The sequence below is a fragment of the Vulpes lagopus genome, chromosome 3, assembly GCF_018345385.1.
Source record: "Vulpes lagopus strain Blue_001 chromosome 3, ASM1834538v1, whole genome shotgun sequence".
NCBI lineage: Eukaryota > Metazoa > Chordata > Mammalia > Carnivora > Canidae > Vulpes > Vulpes lagopus.
In genome coordinates this window covers 76,621,183-76,638,108 of record NC_054826.1, presented here as the reverse complement: position 1 = coordinate 76,638,108, position 16,926 = coordinate 76,621,183, and the positions used below count along the sequence as shown (strand labels likewise).

The window sequence follows — 16,926 nt, the reverse complement described above, 5'->3', positions numbered from 1 at the left end:
CACATTAACACCAATGTCAGTCCTTTAAAAGTAAAAGTCACTGAATTAATTTTGTCACTTTCCAATGACATTTCATAATTAGTACAGTTTTGATTTCTCTTCTGAAGTAAAATAAACTTAGTTATAGGTCAAGATCATTTTTAAAAGAAATGTCCTTCTAATAAACTATTAAAACTTTTAAAAATCATATTAAGATATTCTGATTTTATATAAATACACATTTCTATATCTACAATTCTGTAGTATTTTCTACAATATGACATAGCTATAAAAGGAAGTGAACTCCAAATAATAATTTTAGTATGACCATAAGTCCAATTGTGGTGGCCTTAAATGGACTATCTCAGAAGTTAAGAGAGAATTAAGCCATTTCAGACTACTGGTATATTAAATATTGAAGAAAAAGAAGCTAAAATGAGGTTAGAAAGATATCTACTTGAAGTTTACACCTTAAAAATTAATGCTATCAGCCAAAAAAGTGCAAAAACCCAAATTCATCAACTGATGACTGGATGAATAAAATGTAGTCTAGCCACACAATGGAATATTACTCAGCAATAAAAAGGAATGAAGTGCTGCTGGTACATGTTCCAACATGATGAATCTTAAAAACATTATGCTAAACACAAAAGACCAAACACAAAAAAAAGCCAAACACAAAAGACCACATATTACATGATTCTCATTTATATGAAACTTCCAGAATAGGCAATCTACAAAGACAGGAAACAGATCAGTGGTTGCCTAGGGCTAGGAGATTTGAGGAGAAACAGGAAGTGACTGCTGATGAGTATGAGGTTTCTTTCGGGCATGAGGAAAATATTTTAGAATTAATTGTGATGATGGTTGCACAAGTCTGTGAATATACTGAAAACAATCAAACAAACTTTAAACAGATGCATTATAGAGTAGTGAATTATATTTTAATAAAGCTTATTAAGTTAATGTAAACTCCAACTGTATCTATTTGTCAAAATTCATTATATTATACACTTATAATTATTGAATTTTACTGTATATAAATTATACCTCAATAAAGCTGACTTTACAAAGGGAAAAAAATTAATTCTACAAACACACACACAGTTACAATGACCAGATATGGGGCCTGATCTTACAATCTTTGTATGAGGTCTTTCAGCCATGGGAGGCCCCTCCTCCAGGCCAATAGTACTTCTCCTCAGCCATGTCCACACACACTGCCCCAACACACACGTCCAGACTTTTAACCTAGAAACAAGTTATACTAAGGAAATGAAGTCAGGAGATGATGAGTTGCTTATTTCGATGTGTAACTCCTCAAACAAAGAATTAACAGAAAGCAAAGCTGCTTTCTATTCAGGTGCAGGAATGACCACACATCATAAGAGAAGAATCTAAGCAATGAAAATGAAACATAAATTCAGGATTTCTGAAGTACATCAGTGGTGTTTGGATGTTTTATGTATATACACCAGAAGGACGTAAAAAGAATGATGCGAAGCAAGTTAGCATTTTCAATTGTTTAATAGCTTCTTTTTATCCTTCTTAATTTTACCATAAAGATGGGGTAGAGAGGAAGAGGGAGATTTTTCTAGTAGGTGGTTCCAGAATTTTAGGAGCTTTGTTATATTATAAATAAATAAATAAATAAATAAATAAATAAATAAATAAATAAAATGCATATATATTTTATATATATATATTTAGCTTCCAATTCAGTCTATGCTACTTACCATTTGTTCTTGAGTCAACTACTTAATGTCTCTCAACCACATTTCTTTTGTCTTAAAATGGAACAACAGTGAATTTCAAGTGCAAAGCTCAGTGCCTAGCACACAGTAAAACATTTTAATAAATGTTAGCTATTACTTTAAAAATCATAAAGGATTTCTGCTAACTTGATAGCTTCTTTAAGGAGTAGGTAGTAGTTACTCATGCCAGAGTTTTATAGCAACTAGTTACTGAATCATATTTAAACCTATGGTTTATAAAAGACTTTTTCATCTTTAGTTACTCCTTAATATTTAGAAAATTTAAACCAAGATCTGGTTATTGCCAGATTCCAATTTGGGATAATTCAAAAATCATGTTTACTACCAGATTTGGTTTCCTTTTATTACAGGTTCAAGGCCTAAGAATTTTTAGTGCAATCTCAGAAATTATATATTTTTTTTTAAATCACCCTGTGATTCTGATGGAGGTCATGCACAGATGCACTCTGAAAACAGCTGCCCAACCACAGTGGTTCTTGATGTTGACAACGCTGGAATCATCTGGGGAGCCTAAAATATCCATGATGGAGGTCTCACTGCACACTGCTCTGGGATACAGCCTGACCCTCCTGTCAGTCTAATGTGCAGCCAGGGCTAAGAATCACTGTCCTTTAGGAGCAACAGCCTCTGACCAACTGTCACATCTCTCCCAGTGGAAAAGGGATACAGGCAAACGAGAGAAGGGGTTAAGAGTTGAGGATAAAAAGGGAGACTAGAGCATGTGAAAATTCTTACCTGAACCCATCCACCCCAGCGCAGCAGCCAGAATTTTGCTCTTCTTTTAGCTCAACCCTATTGTCTGTAATATTGTGAAGGACAAAGCTTATTTACCCCCAGATCTCTATTGATCAAAAGTAAAAATTCCTATAGAAGTGATGACCATGATGAAGTTATTTTCTTGATTTTCTATGAAATGTTTGAGAAAATGCAAAAGGAGAATACTATCTCTGATACAAAATTTAAAAGATGATTACATCCATTTATCTGAAGTTTGCAAAAGCTTCTTTAATGAAAATAGGAGAAAATAGTGTCAGAAAGTGTATCAACTCAAAAAACCTCCAACATATTAATGCGTCCCAGTGAATTGGAAGGCTATAAACAAGTAAGCATCTCTCTCCAAAGAATCCTAACTTTACAAAACAAGAGAGCAGAATAATTGGACCTTCTCAGGAGAGCACAGCTTTTATTTTTCTAACCACCCTGAAGCACAGAGGGCAAACAAAGGAATGGATGGTTGCCCGCTCTCTCTTCATTTGTGACATTTGGCTCTGTCCCCACTGGTGGTGGCAATGCTATTAACCCCACACTTTGATGTGGCAACTCCCCAAAATCTGTTGGCTGGTTTCCGGCTGGAGAATGAGCAGAGTTCCACCCTTGTGGCTCCAGAGAGAGCAAGTACACATCATTGCCAGCCAGAAAAGAGAAAAGTTTTTTCCTCTCTTTCCCTTTGTCCACAATGGCCAAGCCTGGACACGTTACTTCCAGAGAGTCATTCAATCACCCATAATGCTATCCTACTGCTGTACAGGAGCCCAGGAAAAACCTGAGCAGAAGCAGCTCCATAAATCTCCAGGAAGTCAGTGCAAAAATGGTCACCCCACTTCTCTGGGTCCAAGTTACATGCCCCAACAGAGAGTATCTGCAGTCCTCAGCTCTGCAGTCCCCAACAGAGCAAGCATGTTGCGGCAGGTAAAACTCTGAGCAGATTATCATGATGATGATAATGCTGCTGATGGTGATAATTATAATAAAGCTGTCAACATAATGATGGAGTCACTTATTAATTTGTCCAAATTAGCCAAGCAATCTCCCAGTTGGGGAAGGTAGGTGGAAAGAAACTGAGATCTTCTAGTAAAGGTGTTATGTGGTCCCAAAAAAATGATTAGTAGAATTTCCACGTTTCTGTTATGTCAAAAGCTATAGCTTCATACAAGTACATACACAGATATTTATATCTATAAATACAGGAAGACATATATTCTAGAAAATTTAGCATAAGGAATAAGAGTGTGGTCTTGAGTCCTAGCCAATCTGGGTGTACATCTCATGTCTGATACTAGCTAAGAGTGTGAACTTCAGCAAGTTACTGCAATATCTCTGTGCCTCGATTTTTTCATCCCTAAGGGGAAGGAATGATATAGCACTTACATCATCAGACTATTGTGATGATGAAATGAGCTCATTTATGTAGAGCACTTAGCAAAGTGCCTGGCACATTGTAATCTCAATGTAAATTATTATTTTTTATCCTGTTAAATGCAACTGCTTGTCATAAAAATATTCTTTTTATATCTTGGCAGAGAGCCTCTCAAAATCTGAAAGTACTATCCCTACAAATACAGCTGGCCAGAACATTCATGACTGCTCTCCTTCTGTCACGACAGTGCGCATGTGCACGCATACACGCATACACACACACACACACACTACCAAATTCCTCTCTGGAAAAAAAGGGATATGGAAATGACATTCTCAACATTTCGTATAATTCCTGACAGTAAAAGAAAAGGTCAGCAAATGGGGAGAGGGAAGGTTCAGTGAGGAAAGAACACAAGGACAATGACCGTCTGCTCTTAGGTCACCAACTGTCAAGAAAAAACAAAAACAAAGAGGTGCTGAAGTCCAAATGAGGTTTGCTATCATCTCCTTTCTTTTGTTCTCTTTCTCCTTTTCATTTCCTTCCTTCCTTTTCTTTCCACCTCAGGAAGCCACACAGCTTTCCAGCACCTCCCCCCCCCCCCCCCCCCCCGCCCACACACACACAGTTGCGGTACAGTGAATAGGGTATTCGTGGGTAGAGTGGAGGTGAGCATTGACCACCAGAGTTGACGCAGGCTACAAGCAACTTTTATTTATTTATTTTTTTAGGAACCCATAAACATTTAATAAGGATTAATTAACAGATTCGGATATATATTTTTCAGTATCAGCTCCAGAGTAAGTTAACACATAAACATTGTGAGACATGGTTCTCACCCACTGACCACACCAACCCTAATGACAGAGTTGATGTCTGAAACTAGATCCTGAAATAGAGAGTATTTTCCATTGATAAGATAGATTTAGCAGTGACTCATATTTTACGTCACGCTATCACTTTTGAATTCCTTTTATTTTTTTATTTTTTAAAGTTTTTTTTATAAATTTATTTTTTATTGGTGTTCAATTTGCCAACATACAAGCGACTTTTAAATCAGCTACTTTGTCTCCTAAAGCGCTACATGAACTCACGCTCGTCTTTGTATTCTTAATGCCCCAGTTTTTTAACCTTTCCCCCTTTCTTCTTCCAAAGACTCTTAAGATCTGCCTTTCTAAACCAGTTCTCAAGAAAAGGTGGTAACTCCAATTGCATTGAATGGGCAAATGAAGAACCCCATTTTGAGGCTGTATATCCACTTGAGCTTATTTCTAATCATCAAAAGCATCCTAACCTGCTTACTCAGCACATACATACCTAAGCACTTAGCACAGTAAGATGTGCAGGGGATTGCAAACCTGGCTACACCACAGAACCACCCTGGGAGCTTAAGAATGACCAGTGCCTGGGCCCACCCTGGAGCAATGAAAACAGGATCTCTGGAAAGGAGGCTCCAGGTGATTTTATCATGTGGTCACTGAGCTAAAGAAGAGACAAGAGCACTACAGGCCATCTTCAATAATTGCACGTCCTAATGTACAATCATAAAATGAAAGACTTGGCTGCTTTTATTTAAATTTATTTTCTTTCTTTTTTTTACCCATTTCAATCAATCATGGCAAAGGAGAAATATTTGAAATGTCCATTTCTTAGGAATTCCCTAAACAGTGGACTTAAGAAAATTTTCTGAGGTTTAAACGCAGTACTACCTAACCATATCATGGAATAACTTCTAATTAACCATTTTCTGGGGCACTTGAGTGGCTCAGTCGGTTAAGCATCTATCTGCCTTCGACTCAGGTAACGATCCCAGAGTCCCAGGATGGAGCCCTGCTCAACGAGATGTCTGCTTCTCCTTCTCCCTCAGCCCCTTCCCTTGCTTATGCTCTTTCTCGCTCGTGCTCTCTGTCAAATACATAAATAAATAAATAAATAAATAAATAAATAAATAAATAAATAATATTTTTTAAATTATCATTTTCTATTAACACTTTCTATTTATCAGACAGAGTACCAATGACTTTTGAATGTTATCTTTAAAAAAAAAAGATTTTATTTATTTGAGAGACAGAATGAGGTGAGGCAGGGCTCCTATTCCCTGGCTCAATCCCACAGGACCGGAGCTGAAGGCAGGGCAGATACTTAACCGACTGAACCACCCAGGTTCCCTTTTAATGGGTATACTTTAATATGACTGGGCTTGCTAATATCCTCCAGGGGCTTACATGAACAAACTGATGACTAAATAATAATAGTATTTTAACCACTTCAGCACCTTTGAGAAAAATATACAGATTATCATGGTCTTCAAATCTCCTTTGGCCTTTATTCTTAAAAGTCTTTACTAAAGACATTTCTATTAATTTCATAAAAGTTTTAATATTATCATAGCACAAAAAAAACACTAATCACTACTAGTCAAATTCATATACATTTAGAGCCAGGACTGATCACTCAATGCTCCCATGATATGTTGGGAGCAGCATTCTTTTCTTTTCTTTTTTTTTAATTTTATTTATTTATGATAGGCACACAGTGAGAGAGAGAGAGAGAGGCAGAGACACAGGCAGAGGGAGAAGCAGGCTCCATGCACCAGGAGCCCAACGTGGGATTCGATCCCGAGTCTGCAGGATCACGCCCTGGGCCAAAGGCAGGCGCCAAACCGCTGCACCACCCAGGGATCCCCCAGCATTCTTTTCTTATTCCATTCTGGCATGCATTATAGTTAGTCATTTACTCATCTTCTTTCCTTTCTTTTCACTAACAAAAAATTTCCGTTGTCAGGGGACATCTTATATTCTTTACGTTCTTTCTGCATCTATGCATACAATAGGCACTCAATAAATGTTTGTTGAACGTAACAGGAAAGAGCATTAAGCTATAGTTTGGAAAGGAATGTCAAGCAGTGGGCTAGAGTAGTGTTGTCCAAACCTTGCACTGCATCACGGGTCATGAAATCAACTGTGGATTGTGAGTAGCATGTTCTAGAACTGGAATTTAGAATAGAATAAAATAGGTAAGAATCTAAAATGTAAGAACAGCTCCTACACTGTGGTAAGTGCTCAGTACTAGTCTGTGAAACTGTGCTCCAGGATTTGTGTGTCTGCCTGTGTGTGTTTGTGCAGGGCCAGGCCCACAAACACATCTCACTAAAGGTCGCGGTCGAAACCACAAGTCCATGGGCCAGGACACGGATCCTGGCGTCATTTCTTCTGGGGTCATGGCTGAACTCTGCCATTAAGCATATGACTCTAAGCAAGTTAGTGACTTTCTGTTTCTTCAACTGTAGAATGGAAATAGTTAGAATTCCTTCCTCTTATTTTAGGAGGAATATAGGAAACAATCTCTATGAAACACGAGGCCCAGAGCTTGGCAAAGAGTGAATGAACGCTTACACTCCCCCATCAATGAATAACATTATTCAAAACTTATAAATGAAAATGAAAAATTGGTTTTACAAATCCATATTTTGTCCATATATTAGATACTTACATCTTCAAATGCCCAGCAAGTTACTAGATTCCTTTTGTTTTCCTCTAATGATTTGCAACAATCCAGCCCCTCCAGGATGTCCCTTAAACCTGTGGTCCCCAAGCAACTGTCGCAATTCAGCACTTGAGCCACGCTCCTTTCTTCCTCTAGAGAGGGGCCAGATGCATGTCTCCACTTTGCTTCGACAAACTTCTCCTTCTCCTGTCTCCTCCTGCTTGATGCCATCCTGACTCTGCAACAGTCAGCAGTTCCTCCTCTAAGATCTCACACCAGTCTGGGCAACCTTGTTATTATAACATTCATCACAATATATTGTTATGATTTGTTATTATTTTTTAACCTACAAGCCTGGCCAGTATCCCAAGTACTAAGAATTGTATTTGCCTCATAGTAAAAGGTCAGTAAATCTTTAGGAAATTAATGAAAGCTAGAAAACCTACTTACCTAACTCTCCTATATATCAAAAGAAGTAATCAAACACCTCTCATTCAACAAAATGAATTAAGTGCATTTAGAAGGTATTGTGCATTTATTCAGAAGAAAATGAAATGAATGCATTTAGAAGGCTCTGTGGAATGAAGACAATGTGTCCCTGCCTCCATGGAGCTTACAGCCTGCTTCTATCACTGCATCTGAAGGACTAGCCAAATACGTGGTAAAAATAAAGAAATTATGCTTTTTCTTAATTTAAATTTTTTACCAATACAACGTCAAATGGTATGTCTTTACTGGTCAGAAAGTTACCTGATTCTCTCAGATTTGGTTTTAAATGTTAAACATGCTTGGCACACTCTGAAGTGCAACGGGGGCGTTGACTCATTACTGGGGCCAGGACAAGGACACACTGTGGTTTAGAGCCATCATCCAGAAATGATGTCCGTCCTCTTGAAATTAGCTCAGTCACAAGAAGATATGTATGTGGCTTCTCTAAACATGCCATTCTTATTTTATTTACTCAAATGCTTCCTTCTTATTGTCAACATCTGCCCTGAACTTTTCAGTTAGAGTCAGATTCTCTTGTTTGTAAGAGAGCTCATTGATATAAAATGAGGAACACATCTTAGCCAGTCAAATCTTTACAATAAACTGAGCTTTAAAAAAATCTTATATTGAAGAACTTCACTGCAGAGGAACCAGAGTTCTTAAAAATAATTTGCGATTGGAATCATACACAAATCCATTAGTTTTTGTTTTCATTTTTACTTTGAGGTCCATCTAAATATGTTTAAAAAAATAAAAATTTAAACTGCTGTATTAACACAACTCAAAAGCCAAACCTTAATTCTGTCTGCAGTTCAAGAACATTCCGAAATACTTCCAAGTTTAAAGAGAGAGACAGACCACATGGTGAAATTCTGCCAGAGTAAAGATAATGAAGATTTCTTTGAGCACCATAAGTCAGGCTACAAATGCAACTTGCCCAAGTGGGAACCAGGATCAATTTCGCAACTGGTTATTATCTCACATTGGGGTGAGAAGGGAGAGCAGGAAGGAAAATGTTTTAGAGAAATAACCCTGGGCCCTGGAATTAAATGACACTAATTGTCCCCAAAAGGTATAATTAACACAAGTAATTAACTGCTGGAGCCTCTGAGTTATGAAAATAGCATAGCCATCCAAAAAGGACATCCTTTGACTCTGTAAGACCTTATAGATCTATCATCGTTTAGCACTTAGCAAAGAGCTCCTCCAAAGCTAAGTTATCCTCCAAAGCACAACTTATATATGGTGAGTACTGGCCTATGTTTTAGCAAAATGGAAGAAATAGGTTAGAGATAACATGGTCTGAGTGTGGGATCATGGAAGCATAAAGCCAGAAGCCGGGGATCCCTGGGTGGCTCAGTGGTTTAGCGCCTGCCTTCTGCCCAGGGCGTGATCCTGAAGACCAGGGATCGAGTCCCACATCGGGTTCCCAGCATGGGGTCTGCTTCTCCCTCTGCCTGTGTCTCTGCCTCTCTCTCTGTGTGTCTCTCATAAATGAATAAATAAATAAAATCTTTTAAAAATAAATAAATAAAGCCAGAAGCCTTGGGAATCCTCTAGCAAATTGACAGCCCTCAGGCCAGATCTGATCTCTAAATCTCTTAGAGGCATTTTGTTGGCCTGCATAATATATATTTTCTTTTCTTTTTCTTTTTGTCTTATTTTTATTCATTCAGAATTGCCAAAGTTTTAAAACTGGAAAATTTCACGTAAAAATCTGAATTTTTGGATTCTCTTGAAAATCCATCAGAAGATCTGGCAACACTGGGCCCTTGTTCCCACATAACAGTTGGCTGGGACTGAATAGCTTTCACCCTCGTTGAATGAACATGTTCTCTCCAGTTCCTTCCACTCTCTAACATCTCCTTGACACAGGACCAAGGTTGACCTGCTTTTAGAGCTTCACCTGTGCTCTCTCCACTCTCCCTTCCTCATCTGCTTTGTTGGTCTCCTCTGGGTGAACCTTGTGAACTTGCTACCACTGATTTTATCAACTCCTCAGTTGCCCCTCTGTATGAAGACACAGGTTTCGAGATGTCACGCTATAGGCAAGACCAGTACCTGGGTCCTCACTGACCAATCCAGGGAGCAGTCACCCATTTCCAGTCCTACTCTCAGGCTCAGAAGAGAAAGTAGCAGAATTTGGAAACCACTTAGAGCCTGAGAAGAAAAGATCTAGATTTAACAGAGTTACAAAAAGGAAAAATGGGGCAGCCCGGGTGACTCAGAGCGGCTTAGCGCCGTCTTCAGCCCAGGGCATGATACTGGAGACCCAGGATCAAGTCCCACATCAGGCTCCCTGCATGGAGCCTGCTTCTCTCTCTGCCTCTGTCTCTGCCTCTCTCTCTGTGTGTCTCTCATGAATAAATAAATAATTTTTTTTAAAAAAAATAGGCAAAATAAGGTAAGGGCCAGACACTTAAAGACAGTTGTTATAATCATTTCCCTGCATCTGATACTCTTATCATGTTCCCTATGCTACTGGGCTCTTGTTTCAGTTTTTCTCTTTTCCAGTAGATGATATCTACACTGATATGGCTTGTGTGATGATGATATCCACACTGGTGTGTTTTTTGCTTATTGTAGGTTTTGCATAACTTGTACATGATTATGCAGAGTCCAATCTGTTGTCTGAACATGCATTTGACTATGCCACATACAAACTAGTATATCTGCTACGTCACTTTCAGAGTAAAAACTCAAGACACAATGCAACATACACAAGATGCTGAAATACAAAAAGAGCTGGTGCATTTGAGGGGGGAGTTATTGGAAATAATGAGAAGAAGATTTGAAATGGACACTCTCCCTGAGAATCTGGCAGAGCCAGTCTTTGTATTCAATGTTGTCACATTCGCTAATGTTTTTGATCTTAGGTTGATAATCTATTAAGGTCAATTATAACTCAATTTAAAAAATAAAATCAGAATGATAGGAATGAAGACGCAAATTTTAAAACAGAGAAACACTTCTATAGGTAGCAGGCTCAATTTCTAATTTCTTTTAACAAGTTATCTTGTACGTGATAGTTCAACAACTTGTCAAAGGATGGGCTTTTGACAGACATTTTTCTTGGCTTCAAATCCTGGTCCCATCATCTACTTAGCTGAATGACCTTATTAAAATTATCAACCTAAGACCAAAACTATGCCTTCTTCAGTGAAATAAGGTATGTGGCTCACATGGTATATCATGTTTAATAAGCATTAATAATAATTATCATTATTACTGGCAACTGAAACAGAGAATAGACAATGGCTCTACTCTGCATATTGCCCAGGGAAGTAGAAGTGTCTTTCTATCCAGAGTTTTCATTGAACTAAGAGTTGGTATGCCATAAGACCAGATTTGGGGGAAAAACTTGAAACACATTACTCTTTTACAGTAACATTTATAGGAAACCAATACCATTGAGATTTCATCCATTTATTTATTTTAGGGTATAAACAAAACTGAACTTCAAGGTATAAACTACAGTTAAGGATGCTAACATTGCTGGTATCAATAATAATAACAATAATGATGATGATGTTCAATAACATTTTTAAATTTCTTTGCATGGCTTGCCATATTCTCCACAGCCTAGCCCCATCCTACCTCCCAGTCTTATCATCTTAAATTTCAGGCTCTAGCCACTCCAAACTACTCTGCTTCCTTTGGATACATCGGACTTCCAGAACTCTGTGCTGTTTGCTTGTTCCAGCAAGGCTCGTTTCAATGGAGGAAATCCTCTTCCTTCTTCAAATCCCAGCTCAAATGCTACACCTGCTATGTAACTTTTTTTAGTTCTTAACCTTGAATGAACCTTTCCTTTTCTCTGCCATTCAATAGCACACTATTGATGTTACTGCCATATGAGTCCTTTTATACTATCTTGTATTGTAGATATTTGTAAACATACCCATTTTTCCCACTAGACTAAACTCTTTGAAGGCGGAGACCATGTGTTCTTTGCTTGAACTCAGTTGTAAATTCTAGTTCAATCTCATCATCCACAGGAATACTTTGGTATCTGCAAAGAGCCTCTCAAAGTAAAGGCCAACTGCCTTAAGATATATGCACTCTTGCAATCTTTAATTAAAATTAAAGTCACGGGATGCCTGGGTGGCTCAGTGGTTGGGCACCTGCCTTCGGCTCAGGTCCTGATCCCGGGATCCGGGATCGAGTCCCACATCAGGCTCCCTGCAAGGTGTCTGCTTCTCCCTCTGCCTGTGTCTCTGCCTCTCTTGCTCAGTCTATGTCTCTCATGAATACATAAATAAATCTTTAAAACAAATTAAAATTAAAATTAAATAAATTAAATTAAAGTCACTAGGTGAAATTTTCTTGAAAGCCTAGAGTTATACAAGCAAGACGTTGTGGTTTTTTGCACCTTCCCACTGGCTTTCTATACTCAATATACTGGTATTCTATAAACTCAAGAGATATCTCACCTGAGTAAAAGATCACAGAAACTGGGGTTTCAAACGATTGAGATGAGGAAATAAAGCTTGAATATCTGACCTCATCTTTTAATTGTCCTCCTCTAGCCCCAGTTTCATGACCAGCACCAACCGAAAGCACCATGGTCTGGTTTGTCCTGGTACAGATTCCAATACCAACCAACCTCCACCGTCACCTCCATCTCTTCAGTCACAGCCAGAAGCTGGAGGAGATTTCCTAGCATCCTGGTCCACTTCCCCGTATTACCTGTCCTCCCCTATATTCACCCCCCACCAGCCTACATACAAAAGGGAAGCAACAGAGGATGTTCTTAACGCTGTTAAAACTAGTTGTCTCAAAATTGCAGGTTGAACTATTTTATCATGCAATTTCCATTTCCCAGGGCCTTAAAAAAAAAAAACACACCTTATTTCTAGCAATGATATCGGTACTAACCCTCTCCTTTTCATTCACACGTTCTTTAAAAGAAAGTGTGATCACGTAATGAATACTGATACTTTCACTGCGGAACCTTCCCACAGCTTCCACAGTCTTCCCCCTGGACCAGCCAGAACAATTTCTCAGAGCTAAAACCAACGTGAATCTTAGAAACTGTCAGGACATACCAAATTAACACAATTTGATGGAACAACTAAATATTCTACTCCGGGGATAGTGGGACCCGTCTGCAATCTAGCTACTGTGCAGATAGTTTAAGTTTGATTAAAAAAAAAAAAAAAAACACTCAAACTAATTGTGACCCAGGAAATTGGTGATTTTCGTAACTTACTGTGTAAGCACATTATCTAGTGTGAATCCCGCCTCAACAGCCCGGGTGGGTTGACCTGTACTGAACCAGACCTGGCGACCGCAGGCGCGCGGGTTGGTGTCTGACCACCAAGTTTCTAAGTGGTCGTCGCAGGTTCGCGCCCGGGGTCCGGGCTGCCCAGGTGCCGCCGCCTCCCGGCCGTCGCCCGGGCTGACCCGGTGGTGCTGAGCCTGGCGCGGCGGCGCGGAGCCCGCCAGCCCCGCGCGCTGCCTCCGTCCCCGCCCCGGGCAGCCCGGCGCCGGGAGACCCTCCCCGGGGCGGCGGCGCGCCCCAGCCCCCCCCCCGGCAGCGCGGACACGCGGGGACCGCCGAGCCCTCCGCGCCCGCCGCCCGCTCCCCGGGAGACCTCCGCCCTGCGCCCGATCCTTCCTCCGAGACCCTCTGTCTGTCCGTCTGTCCGTCTGTCTCCCTCTCTCCCGCCTCCGTGCAAAATGCCTCCCTCGATTGCTGGGGCAGCCCGGCAGCCCGCGGACGCTCCCATCCCGGGGCGCGGTGTCGGGCTGCGCCAGGCGCCCCGAGTCCCACCCCGGTGCCCATCCCAAGGCAGCAGCCCGCCCCGAAGTGCCTGCCCGGGCGACAGCGGCGCCGCCTGCAGCCCCGGCCACGGGGGCCCCGCTCGCCTCCGGGAGGCGCCCGCCGAGCCTCGGCGCCGTCCCGCCAGCCCCAGCCCTTTACCTGAGAGCGGCCTCGGCCGGGGCTCCGGGGCGCGGCACCGGGCGCAGAGCCCCGGGCGAGCCGGGCCGGGGGTGCGGGGAGGACCGCGGCCGCCGCTCTCCCCTCCGCGCCGGCCCGCCGGGCGCTATTTATCCGGGGGCCCGGCCCGGCCCGGCCCGGCCCCGGCCCCGGCCCCTGCCAGCGTATTGGGCAATCGGTCCGCTACGCGCGGCCCCGGGAGCCGCCGCCCGCCGCCGCCCTCCGCCCCCCCGAGCCCCGCGCCGCGGCTCCAGCTTCCCTTCCCGCACCTCCTTCCCGCGAACTTCTTCCCCGCCGGCTCCCCCCGTCTCCCTCCGTTGCGGGGCACCCCGGCCAGTCTGAACCGGTTGTGACTGCGCGGGTGGCGGGGGAAGGAGGAGGCGGCGGAGATGGAGGCGGAGAAGCCGGCGGTAGGGGCGCTGCTCCTGCTCTCGCGGCTCCGGCGCGGGTCCGGCCGGCGGGGGGGGGGGGGGGGGGGCACCCCGAGGCCGCGGTGCTCGGGGCCCCGAAAGGCCTCGGGAGAGCCGGCGGCGCGGGCCAGGCGCCCCCGCCCCCGCGCCCGCCCCCGCGCCCCGCGCCCCCGCCCCCGCGCCCCCGCCCCCGCGCCCCCGCCCCCGCCCGCCGCGGCTCCCGAGACCCGGGGCGTCGGGGGCAGCCGGGTCTGGAGGTGAGGGCGAGGCGCCCCCGCTCTCCCGGGCCCCCGGGGCCGCCGGGCGCCCTTCTGGCCGGAGCTGCATCCCCAGCTGGCAGGGATCCCAGAGAGCCGGGCACCAGAACCTAGTGGAGTCGGTGCTCCTGGGCAGGGAAGAGCGCGGGTGCCAAGTGCTGTCCTTTGTGACAGCCCCATGGGAAGGAGGGCGACCCGCGGCGGCCAGGGCGCCGAGAGCCGGTGCGTCCGAGTCCGCCCTCGGCGAGGCGCGCAGGGGGCGCTCTGGCTGGAGGCGCAGGGGCTCGGGAGCCGAGCTGGGGAGGGCCCCTGCAGCAGACTGCGGGCAGCTCGTGGGCACTGGGGCTCGCTGCGTGAGGGGACCCCTAAAGTAACACGCACTCTCGGTGTATACATATTTCTGGGAAGGGGCCCCGCTGCTCCTACCAGCTCCTCAAAGAGGCCTAAGGCCACGCCCATCGCTGGGACATCCCTTTATACACTGAAGCCTCCGGTTCTGACCGAGACAAAGACCCCGCACTCCAAAAGGGTTGTTTTGGGGATCCCTGGGCCGCTCAGCGGTTTAGCGCCTGCCTTCGGCCCAGGGCCTGATCCTGGAGACCCTGGATCGAGTCCCACGTCGGGCTCCCTGCATGGAGCCTGCTTCTCCCTCTGCCTGTGTCTCTGCCTCTCTATGTCTCTCATAAATAAATAAAATCTTTAAAAAAATAAAATAAAAAAGGTTGTTTTCCGAAGTCCGGACTAAGCTGCCTCCCCTTCCCGAGCCTCTGTTTGCTCTCCATGGTGGAGTCTACATGAAATGAGAGCCCCAAAATTCTCGAGGACCCGACCATGCACGTCAAGTTTTTACAGCTAGGAAAGCAGCGGTTCCTCCTTCTGCTCCACACCATTCCTTTGAACCCAATTTACTGACTTTCAGGCTATTGGGAAGAGAATAGCCAGTGCTAGTTGATGTTTTGTGTTTTGTTTTGTCCTAAGAGGGAGAAAGATGGGGGGTTGGTGGCTAGTGGTGAAGTAACAGTAAGAATGATAGGGAGGTGGTCCCAGGAATAGTTTCTGGACAAGAAAATGGAGAGGCGATGCTGTCAACACCATCAAAAATGTACGTCTGAGAAAGAGAGAGGATAGAATAGGGGCTTCTCACTATGTTCTATTTTTTAGCTGGTCTGTGGTTACTCGAGTGTGTTCACTTTATTCGAATGCATTGACCTGTGCACTGATAGGATGTGTACTTTTCTCTGTATGTTTTGATTAAAGACATTTTAGAAAGCTTTTTCTTTGATTCAAATACCCTCTAACCACCAAAGCCGGTGTCATCTTGATAGTTAGTTGATTGAACAAATACACGTATATAAAAGTATAAAAATATAAGAGAAAACAAGGAAACTGTGTTTGAAAAATACTTGTGCTCACCCGTTGGTTTCTGAAGGTGCTTTGTCCCTGTTCTCATCTCCACCAACTTTTTCCTGGATTTTTTTGGTTGGGGGAGGGGACATTAAAGATTTTTTTTTTTAAGATTTAATTATTTATTTTTAGAGAGAGACTACCAGCAGGAGGAACAGAGGGAGAGGAAGAGAATTCCAAGCAGCCCCTGTGCTGAGCACAGAGCCCAACACCGGCCTCAGTCTCAGGACCCTGAGATCATGACCTGAGCCAAAAGAAAGAGTCGGTGGCTTATTCAGACTGCACCACCCAGGCACCTCTCCCAGATTTCTTTAACAGAGATCAGCACTCCTGTGTCTCCTCAGCCAGCCCACACCTACCAATTAAGAACTGAAAATGAGCTCATTCTTACACACAGGAGCATGTCCCAACTTTAAAGTAAGACTGGATCCCAAGGGGTCAAAAACTCAAATGGCTGGGGATCCAGACTCATATTGTAATGAGTGGTGTGGGCAGAAGCAGCCTGGAGCACTTAGGGAGTCTGGAAGGTAGCTCTGGGAGCAGCAGCCACTGGCTTAGGGAGCCGCAGCCATGTGTGCGAGGAGCACCCTACCCCCTTGTGAAAGTTCCTTGTTCAGTCATATCTCAGTAGAGCAACTAGACATGCGAGAGAACTCTGGAATCTAGCCTACCCCTGACACTTTACCTATGAGTGGAATTTGACCCCGAGAAGCGGGATGTTCTGATCACACCCCCACCCCTAACCACCAGCAGGGCAGAGGGGGGTGGAGAGCAGGTTGGCAGGGATAAAAATAAAACTTTCTCTCTACCATCTAGAATTTTCATCCCCAATGACTGGAAGAAGCAAGATTTGCTAGTGAGGTGGGGGTCAGATAAGTTTCAATAACCATCTAGTGATCCTTCTATAAATTCCATTGCATTCACTCACACTGTAACAGATAAAAGGTTAAAAACTGCTAGAAGTGGATAAGTCATTCTCTCACATACTTACAGAGATTTGTTTAAAAGGACAAATTTTCAAATGTTAAAAATGACCTTAAAGACA

At 43.5% G+C, this 16,926-nt stretch overlaps 1 protein-coding gene across 3 annotated transcripts in view; it reads right to left on the bottom strand.

Moving 5' to 3' along the window:
- SLC16A9 (solute carrier family 16 member 9) overlaps window positions 1–14,239 on the bottom strand; it is a 52,227-nt gene extending 37,988 nt beyond the window's left edge. Inside the window, exon 1 of one of the 3 annotated variants that reach the window (XM_041747857.1) lies at window positions 14,080–14,239. The gene's annotated coding sequence lies outside the window, so the exon portion shown is untranslated. Of the gene's footprint in view, window positions 1–13,792; window positions 14,016–14,079 lie in introns of those variants that run through there. The other 2 variants (XM_041747858.1, XM_041747856.1) reach the window with 2 other exon arrangements.
- Between the last annotated feature and the right edge of the window lie 2,687 nt (window positions 14,240–16,926).